Here is a 12,451-nt window from a genome sequence, read left to right on the forward strand (position 1 = left end):
AGCCATGAACCTTGGGGGAAAGGGATAGCAATAATGTAACGACTGAATTTAAAATCCTAAATTAAGAAAGAAAGGGTAGTCAGAAGAGGGAATGAGAGGGGGGAGAGAAGACTACTGAAGGAACCTACTTACTTGAACTTCAACCCTTGAACTGAAAACTTGATCGATTTGAGATACTACAAGTACTAAAAACCAGATCTGAAATAAACCAAATCTGAAATTTCTAGTACTAGAGAAAACAAATCTTGAAAAAAAAATTACTCCATGGCTCGTGATCTTGTCACCTAGATCTAAGCCTAGAACTATAACTTAAAAAATTACAACTCAATTGCATAAATCATAAACATAAAAGGGGTTGAATAAAAATAAAAGAATGCTTGCATTAATTGAAATAAAAAAAAAACTATTAAAAAAGTGATTAAAGAAAAGATAAAGAAGAACTAAAACTAAAGAGAGAGCAAGAAAAAGAGAGAGCAACTAAAAAAAAACTAGAAGAAGAATCAATTGTCTCCCCTCCTCTTACATGAGTTTTATTTATAGGGAATGGGGAGGTAGGGTAACAATTTTTTCTTTCCTAAAAGAGAGAAACCCATAATTGATTGTGAGATCTTTTGAGACCAAAAGTGCAAAGGTAGAGGAGAGAGAAGAGAGAAATAAACTTTGAGAAATTTCCTATAATTTTTTACTTATTTTCTTTCCATTTTTTTTCTTAATTTATTTCTCTTTTTTTTCTCCCTCCAAGGGACAATTTCCTTCTTGCTTTGTGTGATTTGGACAATATTTTGGTGATGATGTGGAGGAGAGAGAAGATTTGGACAATCTTTATTTCTCTCTTTTTTTCTTTCTTCTCTTCTTGCTTCCATGATTTTCCTTGCTTCTAATTTGATGTGGAAATCCCCTCCATGCCCTTAGTGCTTTAAGTGAGTGAAAAAGCAGGAAATCTTCAACAAAATTCTCTAAAAAAAACAACCATGAGATTAGAACTTGAGACCTCTTGGTGAGCAAGGGAATTTTGTACACCATAGCTCACCAACTACACTAGGTAGTTGTTACCAAAAACGAATCTTCAATCAATTAAGGATGTGGTCCATCAATCCTTGTTAGCATTTAAAATATTCTTTGTACCTTTGGAACAACTGCAAATGGGCTGGCTCTGCATCTCGGTTCAGTTCTAATCCATTATTCTTTTTTTGACCCGAAAAGAATAATCATTTGTACGGATGACCAAACGAATGTGTTCTTTTAATTGAACATGTCCATCTTGCTCAGAATTTCATTCTCTTCGTAACCATGAAAAGAAATATGACCTCTTTTGCATGTAAAATTGGAGATATAGCGCTCGATAGTCCTTAAGGCCTTAAAAATATAAAACCTGCAAAAAGAGGGTAAAACCCAAGGTAGCTCAATTCTAAATATATAAAATATATGTTTTACTACCCTAGATTTCACACATAAATGTGCTCATCAGCGTACATATACAAGTAAGTGGGAAGTGGACTCTGATTTAATTTTAGAATATTATGCATCAAATAACATATGTTAGTCTAGCCATGTCATCATGTCACTTGTGTGTAGACTAGACATCATATATGCCATATCACGCATTTGAATGTGCATTTACATAATATGCTATGCCTTGTGTTATGATAGAATATTTATTATGTCTTGGTGTATGTGATGGAGGAATTTTATTTGGACATGATATGCATGTTAGATCTAGATGCCGTAGTCGGCTTGGAAACGAGTGCATGGTGGCTCGTGGTATGGGACGTGATGCTCATATAGAGGCATGTGACTAGGATGTGATTTAACCTTATGCTACGATCCTTCCCAACAGGGGTTTACGTGTTGGGGGATCATTTGGGAGGAAGCATCAGGTTACGGTTGTCGAACTCCTACAACGGTTAGAAGTACGCATGGCTGATCGCTAGGACAATCGGTAACCCTGGTGATATATTCAGAGGCTGATCGTACTGATTTTATTTTAGGTGGAGTCACCCATTTACTTTCTGTCATTAAAATTTTTCAGGAGTCGACTTGCATTTTAAATTTCGGTACCAACGGTGGCCCTTCTTTGAGAACCTTACGGGCATATCGCGGGATGGGGTTCGTGGCTCGTACCCAAGGTATATACGCACTGTGATTGTGAGTAGCACAAAACCTATGACCTAGTAATGTTGTTAGGTTAATAGGGTTAAAAGGAATTGCATACAAGCGCACATGTGTTGTGACTGTTTGTGTGGTCTTCCTTTCCACTTACTGGGCTAGTGAGCTCATCCCACGGGCATAACTCTTTTTAGGTGATTTTACAAGTTACCCGCCTGGTGATCAGGAGCCAGACCCCAATGTGGAGTTTTCATTTGAGAACTGGTAGGTCCCTGAATAGTTCGAGCATGGTGTCGATTGTACGTGCGAGGATTGTGCTGCATGGCAGCTATGACTCCTGAGTGATTCTTTTGATTCTTTTTTATGTACTCCCTTTTTGTTACTTGATGCTTAAATGGTTATATTTTTGTATATATATCATGCCTTCGAGCCCAAATGTATGTAACATTTATAACTCAATTTGGGTATCAAGTATTTAGGAAACAATTATAGGTATTATTATGAATTGGTCTTTCGCTGAAAATATAGGTATGATCTTAGATTAGTAGATGTATGCTGTATTGTAGTTACTACATTGTTGATCTTGGCAGGTTTGTGAGTTAACCAGTGTTAACTCGGTCACTGACTCAACTTTGTGGGAGCGAGGTGTGACAAGTGTGGTATCAGAGCGCGATGCTCTGCTTGCCTACAACATACTGCTTAGACCCCACAGAAACTACAATAGGTATGGGGTGGGTGAAGATAAAAATCTTATGAAAAGTTAAAAAGTCCTTAAATTAAATGTAAAGATTTGTAACCATTGCATTCATAGCATGCATGTATTGATAGTATGAATCCTGGTTAACTAGTTTTGGAATTGTCATAATGGAATTCACTTGGTAGTGAAAATTTTAACAAAATTTTGGCCGCATAACGGCGTAAAATGAGAAAACAAAAAAATTTTCAAACATAAAACCTGATCGACAACGAGAATAATAAGATAATAACATATGAAGGCCATGTCGACGACCATCAAACCACGCAGTTTAATATAAGCAAACCATTCAGGAATTCATAATTTCTACAAGATCACAATTCCAACTTTAAGTACACAAAATGAAATAAATTATAAAATGAATGACAAATGCTATCATTTCTTAAAGTTACACTAGTTCGATCATGTAAGTAAAGCAGAAAAGTCAGCTATGAAACCCATAATAGGTAAGACTATCAAATAAAGCTAAAAAGTCAAGTAAAAATGACAAGTAAAAGATCAAAAGAAGAAAATAGGACTTCAGTCTAAAACACTAGTCGAAGTCATAGTCGTCGCTAGAAACATTGAAAGGCTCTCCTAAGTGGATCCGAGAGTTAAGGCCAAGACGCGTGTCCCAATGAGTGAATCGATCATATAGGGACACCACTCTCCTCTATATATGATGGACATCCGCAGAGATCACCTTAGAAGAGTGGTACATATCCCAGGTGAGTCGTTGAAACCTAGACTCCATCTCTTCAAATTACCTCCACACCTGGAGCTCTCTACTGGTGTTCTCTTCCACTCTTTGAGAAGGTCCTGCTCCCTGGCTGCACTCTCCAAGCTGACCTCTAAGCTTAGTCTGACTCTCTCTCAGGGACCTCAACTTTGATAGGATATCCTATAGGATAGGTGCCTCTCCAGTAGGTGGCGGAGCTGAAGTCTGTGTGTCAAAAGCACTAGGCATATCCGGGCCACTAGCTCTGGCTAATCTAGAATCGCCAGCTCCATGGAAAGTGGGATCTACCGCCTTTATGTCCAAGGGCACCTCCTCCAAAACCTCCTCCTCCCTGATCTCTTCCTGGTATGAGAAGTGACTCCCATCATCTCTGGTACGCTCATCCTTATCTATGGGTACACCCTTCTCCTGTTCTACATCCTCCTCCTCCTACTCCTCAATCACCTATGGCTCTACCATCAAGGCATACAGGTTCATCTGCCTCAGGTTCCTTACAGAGAACTTATCCCTGGGGACCGATCCCTCCTCCTCAGAAAGGTCGACTGTGAAATGGTTAAAGACTTGAGTAAGGGCTCTGCCATAGGGTAGGCTGGCATCCTCGGGATGTAAAGTATAGTGTGCATAGACCTAAGCATGAAGTAGAGGAGGCAGAGTCTAGGTATATTGCCCTCAAGGGCAAATAGTAGACAAGCAACTAGGTAGGTGGGCATGAAACCTACCTGATTCCAGTGACCACTCCTAGGAGTTAGGTTGAATTGCACTAACCTAGCAAATACCCTACCCTCAGGAGAAAAGTCCAACTCGAATGCAGGCCTCGCTAGTGAAGCAGTAATTCGCGTAAATATGCTCTTGCATGTCCCAACCCATCAGTGGGCCTATGCCTTTGGTCCTGGGAGGACTGTAGTAGTGGATGCCCTCTGAGGAGATACCCATAATCTCGTCCAGTTTATCCGTAGTAAGGATGATCTCTACACCCTTCACCATACAAACTATGGCAAACTCCCCCTCCTCCTTTGTGGCCTCCAGGTTGCAGTAGAACCTCCTCACCAAGTCCTTGTAGCATGGCCGATCAATATTAAGGATGGACTCCCAACCAAGGGCAGAAAACCTCTCCAAGAGGTGAATGCGAGAAAAATGCCCCACAATCACCTAGTTTTCCAATATCACCGATATTGAATGGAAGGTACTCTATAATGATGTAGCTCTCACACTGTGGAAGACCATATCATCATAGTCGGATGAGTCCTCCCATTCCCTAGATGGAGATGGGGCTGAAGAACTAGACTCCACCTCTCACTGCCTAGCCTTGGAAGTCTTTCTCTTCCTTGATGGCTTTACGGATCCCTTGCCTCTTCTTGGTGGCATCCTGAAAATGCAAAGAAGAGAGAAAAGCACATGATGTAAAATAAGAAGTCAAACTATAGGGAGTGTCAAGTCGAGACGGATAGTAGAAATGGAATCAAAGAGATGAATAGAATGAGCTATAACAACATATGACAGAATTGTTTTTAGAAATGTGATATAAGCTGATATTTTACAAATCATTAAACCTGGATACCTAAACCGGCTAAGTGAAAATACATGGATATGAAGGATTATGGTGATGGAAATCACCAAGCAAACATAGTAGATGCAAAGTGATGAATAAGATAATGCATGTGTGGATTGAGGTATACAATGACCCAAGTGAAATGTGGTCTTGATGCGTGAACCGTCCAAGAGTGTATACAATGAATAGATCCTTTCAAGAGAACATGAGATACCATACTACATTAAACAAGAGATAGCATATCCCTCTTTGGGTTTAAAATAAGAAATTGAAGGATCCCAATTAAGTATACCAACCAAGTAGAGAAATTCAAACTTTGGGAATCTAACCAAATGGAAGGTTTACATTCAAGGGAAACAACTAATTATGATTCTAATATGCTTGAAGATTTACGATTCAAATGTAAACAAAGAATTCAAGATATGGCTAGGTATAAATTTTCCTAATGTTGTTGCCTTCTTTGTTTGGGCAAATTATATAAGGATTTTAGGGCTATCTTACCAGCCAATATTTGGGGTAAATTGCAAAGAAATGGTTATTGAACACAAGAGAAGCCTAACATTGCAATGAAAATACAGAAAACTCATAATGTGGATGCTAAATTAACGCATATAAGAGAAAGGCACAACAAAATTCCCAAAATCACTGTTTAGGGCATAAAAAGGGAGAAAATCTCTCTAATGTTCCATTCCATGGATAAAACTGCTTGGAAACTTAAATCTAAGCTCTACAATAGCATATGAAATGTTTTTCATAGAGAAAATCAAGGGAAAAACCAAAGCCCCAACCACATTGGCGATTTTCCATTCAAAAGAGAGAAAACCCAGAAATTTTAAGAAGTAAAGGGCTAGAACCTTACCTTGAAGATGGAGTGATAGAGAAGGAAAATTTGAGCGGAACGTTGCGTTGATTCGGTGAGTTGAGTCGTAAGGAATATCCTAAGGATCTCCTAAAATCGCCTGATTTCAAAGGAGAAGGAAAGAAGAGAAAATGGGCAGAAAAACAGGGTTTAAAACCCCTTTAATTGTGAACTCGGGCAACACCGACGGGCTGAAATCGATGGGGTTCAGCTAGCCAAGCCCGTCGGTCTTTAGCCTATCGTTTTTGGCGGTAAGGGCCCGACTCCACCGGTGGGTCCTACATAGCCTGCATTGGTGGGTTTAATGGTCATTTTTGAAAAACTATGAGTTTATATGGGAGATTTGGACCGACACGTATAATGAAATGCGAATTTGGAGTTTAAGTTATTATGTGCACGTTTCTTCGATTGTTTTGGGATGGAAGTGCACAAAGTTGCGAGCTAAGCTTCGAACAATTGTGTAATGAGTTGTAATACTAACATATACGAAGTTTTTATACAAATCAGGTACACTAGCGATGGTACGCACTAGATCCGATGGTGTCGCTCGAGGTGTAACTTGAGGTACTCATCCCGTTGGTAGGCCACCAATCAATAGAAGGCCTCAATCTTTGGGGCAAGCATCTAACCTAAACCTTAAGAGTCAACTGATTAGAATGTGGCTCATGAGGATCCACCTATGGCTACACTTCCTGATCCTCCACTGGTACTTACCTCTGGTGATGTCAAGAACTTGATTCAATAATTGAATCAGAATCTCCATCAGCATATTCTCTAGTAATAGTAGGCATTTATGACTGCCATGCAACAGCAGTGGTATGCTGCACTACCAGGTCATCCTTCTCGGGTAGATATTCCACAAGGTCCAATTGGAGGGCCTAGTGTTGGGGCACAGGTTGGAGGTATACCACCTGGCATCAACCCTCAGAACCAAGTTGGGGGTACACCACCCATTCTACCTTAGGGTACACCTCCATATATGATGCCACCTCCTTACCCGTACCATCCGACATATGCACCATATTTTCAGCTGGTGGGCCATACCACAAGAGTAGTGACATCATTCAAAAAGAACCTACCACGTACATTCACTAAGGTGGGTAATGACCCTTTGGAGTCAGATCGATAGATCTAAGAGATTGAGAAGATATTTGAAGTGATTGAGTGCATCGATGCTCAAAGGATTATTTGTGCGGGGTTAAAGTTTAAGAATGAGGCCAACTCCTGGTGACAAGCCTCAAAAGCCATATTGTTTGCTACTTACCCAGAACCCACATGCGAACAATGCAAGGAGTTGTTCTTAGCAAACTACAACCCTTGTAGTTTTAGAGACAGCAAGGAAGCGGAGTTCTCGGCCTTGACTCAAGGAAGCAAGTCTATCCTTGAGTATCAGCAATAGTTTGAGGACCTATTCTACTTTGCATCCCCTCACATGAAATCAGCTGAAGAAAAGGGTAAGAAATTTCTGGTAGGATTGAACGTATCCATTGGCACGATACTTGAGGTATTAGATCTCACTGAGTATGCCTTGATTGTACAGAAGGCCAAAACCATGGAAGATAAGATGAAAGGTGAATCATCCCTTACACCTGGAGTATGGAAGAAAGCAAACCCTTATGTGGATTCGAGTGGCTCGGGTAAGAATTTTCGTGGATCATACTGATTTGGTCCTTCATATAGGTAGCCCTACAGGCCATCGGGTTATCCTCCTCGACCTGCTAGTGGGTCGGGTACTACATCTTTTTGCCCAATACCAATATGGCACCCACAACTACTAGGCCACCTCGCCCTCCACTTGCTACAGGTCAGGCTCAGAGAGCTCCTGCTCTGGTTCAAGCTTTGCAGAACCATTGTTTTAATTGCCATTCATATGGGCATTTTGTTACAGATTGCTGAGCCCGACCAGCCTTGTCATCCAATCAGCCATCTAGGTATAGACCTTCTTTGACTCAAAGGAGTCAACCACAAGGAAGGATGTATGCTTTGTCAACTGAGAAAGCTGAAGCTAGCACAGAAGTGGTAGTAGGTATGATTTAGATTGAGAATTGCCCTTTTGTAAATATTGATGACATGCTATACTTATGTGCATTGCTGTATTAGGTGTCCTACTTGTATCAGGTATACCGGCATATGTCTTGTTTGATTCAGGGGCTTCACATTCGTTTACATCAAAGAGATTTGCTGAGAAACTTGACATGGCACCTAAGATATTAGAGCATAAGATGATAGTTAGTACACCTACAGGAAAATTTTCACAATTGAAGGAAGTATATGGGCCACGCACCGTTGGGATCAGTGGAAAGTAGTTAGATTCCCAACTCATCAAGTTCAACATACAAAACTTTGATGTTACACTAGGCATGGATTGGTTATCAGAACATCGAGCAAGCGTGATGTGTGCTGAGAAACAGATCAAGGTGATTGATAGTGAAGGGAAAGAACTGATATACCAAGCGGATATGATAAAACGGGTTAAGAAAGTCCTCATCTCTGCTCTGCAAGTGGTAAAGTTGTTGTAAAATGGATTTTAGGGGTAACTTGCATCGATAATTGATTTAGATGCAAAGGTCACACCTCTAGAGGAAGTAGAGGTAGTTAAAGAGTTCCCAGATGTCTTTCTAGATGATCTGACTCAACTACCACCTGACAGGGAGCTGGAATTTGCTATAGATCTGATCCCTGGGGCTGCCCCAATGTCAAAGGCTCCGTACAGAATGGCACCAGCAGAATTGAAAGAATTAGTACGGTTGCAAGATCTGCTGAAGAAGGGATTCATACACCTGAGTGTATCACTTGGGGTGCTCCAGTGTTGTTTGTTAAGAAGAAAGATGGAAGCTTGCTTATGTGCATTGATTACCGGGAGTTGAACAAGTTAACTATCATGAACTGGTATCCATTGCCACGCATTGATGATCTGTTCGATCAACTACAAGGTGCTAAGGTATTTTCAAAGATTGACCTCAGATCCAGGTATTATCAACTCAAGATAAAGAATAGTGATATACCAAAGATAGCATTTAAAACTCGGTACAATCATTATGAGTTCTTGGTGTTGTCTTTCGGATTGACCAATGCACCTGCAACTTTCATGGATTTGATGAATTGACTGTTTCATGATGTTATTGACAAGTGGATCATTGTTTTCATTTATGATATCTTGATCTACTCGAAGTCAGAAGAAGACCATACAAAACACTTGAGGATAGTACTACAGAGACAGAGAGCAACAATTGTATATGAAATTCAGCAAGTGTGAATTTTGGCTCAAACAGGTTGGATTATTAGGACACGTGGTGTCTGAAAATGGAATTGAAGTGGATCCAGATAAGGTGAAAGCCGTAGTAGACTGGGAGGTACCCAAGAGTGTAACAGAAATTAGAAGTTTCATGGGTTTGGCAGGTAACTATAGACTCTTCATCGATAACTTTTCTCGGATTTCAGCACCAATGACCAAGTTGACTAGGAAGGGTATAAAGTTTGATTGGTCAAAGGAGTATGAAGAAAGTTTTCAAGAGCTGATGAAGCGACTAGTGTCAGCACCAGTGTTGACTATTCCTAAAGGCATAGGTGGAATGTCAGTGTATACCGATGCTTCCAAAGTCGGATTGGGCTATGTACTTATGCAACATGGCAAGGTCATAGCATATGCATCCAGACAATTGAAGACTATGAACAGAATTACCTTACTCATGACTTGGAGTTAGCAGCGGTTGTTTTTGCCTTAAAAATTTGGCGTCACTACTTGTACGGTGAAAAGTGCAAAATATACAGTGACCACAAAAGTCTTAAGTACTTTTTCACCCAAAAAGACTTGAATATGAGACAAAGGCGATGGCTTGAGCTTATAAAAGATTATGATTGTGATATTCAGTATCACCCAGGGAAGGCCAATATAGTGACAGATGTTTTAATCTGGAAAGCTCAAACTATGTCACTTTCCTATCTAGCTGTCAGTCTAGAGCTCGTACAGGAGGCAATGTTAATAGATGAAATCCTCTTGTATGAGGGGGCGACCTTGGAACTAGAACACCAGGCACAAGATGTTCAACTATTGACTATGTCCTTAGTGGCTCTACAGGCACACTCATCCATCAGGGAAGAAATCATAATGAAATAGCCTTTAGATCCTGGGTTGCAGTGGATCAGAGAAAAGATTCAAGAGCAAACAATGAATGACCCTAGCTTTACATTAGCCAGTGATGGGGCACTGTTGTTTCGGGGCAGATTGTGTTTTTGTGTGTACCCTGCAACGAAGAAATACAAGACAAAATAGTAAAGGAAGCACACAGTTTTGAGTACTCTCTTCACCCTGGGAGTATCAAGATGTACAACGACCTAAAACAACACTACTGGTGGCTAGAAATGAAGTCCACAATAGCCTTATGTGTCAACTTATCTTGCATATCAGAAAGTCAAAGTTGAATGGCACCGACCTTTTGGCACTCTTCAACCGCTCCCTGTACCTAAATGGAAGTGGGATAACATTACAATGGGCTTCGTCATCGGACTACCATGTACACCCAAGGAAATGGATGCAATTTGGGTAGTGGTTGACAAGCTTACTAAGACAACTCACTTTATTCCGATCAGGACCACTTACACCATGGATAAGCTGGCATAGCTTTATATGAATAATGTTGTATACTTACATGGTGTACCAGTGAGCATTATATCAGACAGAGAACCGAGGTTTACCTCCAAATTCTGAAAAAGCTTCCAGCAAGGCTTGGGATCATAATTGAATCTGAGTATGGCCTTCCATCCACAGACAGACGGATAATCCAAATGGACAATACAGATATTAGAAGACATGCTCCGAGCCTGTGCTATAGAAATGAGTGGCAGTTGGGAGGAATATATACCTCTTATGGAGTTTTACAATAATAGCTACCAAACCACAACTGGGATGGCTCCATATGAAGTATTGTATGGTAGAAAGTGCAGAACTCCTCTATACTGGGACGAAATAGGTGAATGTCAAATGCTTGGACAAAAAATGATTCAGATGACATATGATAAAGTTGATGTCATTAGAGAAAGAATTAAAGTAGCCCAATCACATCAAAAGAGCTATGCAGATAGCCGTAGGACGAAAATGGAGTTCCAAGAGGGAGAGAAAGTGTTCCTCAAAATATCTCCTACCAAAGGCCTGCGCAGATTTCACAAGAAAGGCAAGTTAAATCCGAGATTTATTGGGCCATTTGAGATTTTGAAGCTAGTTGGAGTAGTAGCATACATGTTAGCATTACCACCTTCCCTCAGTAGTGTTCACAATGTCTTCTATGTATCCATGTTGAAACAGTACGTTCATGATCCATCCCACGTACTACCTATGGAACCGGAATACTTAAAAACTGATATAACATATGAATAACATCTAGCTGAGATCTTAGACCGAAAGGTGAAAACTCTTCGCAACCACTCTATAACTTTTATGAAGATTCGGTGGGCTAACCACCCGATTGAGGAGGCATCTTGGGAGAAAGAGGATGGTATTCAAACCTTGTATCCTCATCTTTTCGGACAACCAGGTACTATAATTTCGGGGACAAAATTTTCAAAAGGGGGGTGTAATGTGATACCCTACTTTCTAAACCCGGTCTAATTAACCACATTAACTTGGTTTGATCATATAGGGGCTGAACCGGAGAGAACCGACACAGGTGCCATATGGAATATGGTAGCAAGGGTGACCTTGAACTCGAGTTGTCCTGACATGACCGAGTGGGTACCAAGTGTAACACGTGCACCCAAGCCTTGCACTTGCATGCACCACAAGGCCATGTATAAAAAGTAAAGTTACGTACTAGTATTTGTGAGTGCCAACATAATTTAATATTATATGAGTGTTATTTCCATTGAAGCCCACTTGAGATAGCCCACCTGAGATATACCCACTTGACATAGCCCACCTGAGATTTAGCCACCTGAGATATACCCACCTGAGATAGCCCACCTGAGATTTAGCCCACCTGAGATTTAGAAGATATTTTGGGGGGGGGGGGTAGGTATAAAAGGGGAGACACTAATTGTCTTTTTCCCTCATTAATGTTAGTTGGTCGGTGGGAGAGTTAAGAAGAGAGAGAAAGAAGGAGAAAGGAAAAGAGGAAGAAGAAGGAAGAAGGAAGAAGAAGAAGGTAAAATCGAGCGTAGAGCCTCACCGGAGCTAGGTCTTAGTATTTTGAGCCCGGATTAATGATCATCTCACCGAAGTCTTCGATTTAAGGTAGGTATTGTACACATTCCAAATATTCTTAGGAAAGCCCCTTTCTTAAACCCTCTTTTTGATTGTTGGGAAAGAACCCACTTGGATCTTACTAATCCTATTTGGATAATTAAATGTAATGTCTAATGGAATGTGTGTAAAATGATTTTGAAGGATTTGGAAGGAATGTTGGTGAAGATCTAGAGTATTTGGAGGTTCTTAAGCAAAAGAAATGAAATTTGGGTTTTATTGGTGTTCTT

Source organism: Macadamia integrifolia, unplaced genomic scaffold (genome assembly GCF_013358625.1).
Source record: "Macadamia integrifolia cultivar HAES 741 unplaced genomic scaffold, SCU_Mint_v3 scaffold_189A, whole genome shotgun sequence".
Lineage (NCBI taxonomy): Eukaryota > Viridiplantae > Streptophyta > Magnoliopsida > Proteales > Proteaceae > Macadamia > Macadamia integrifolia.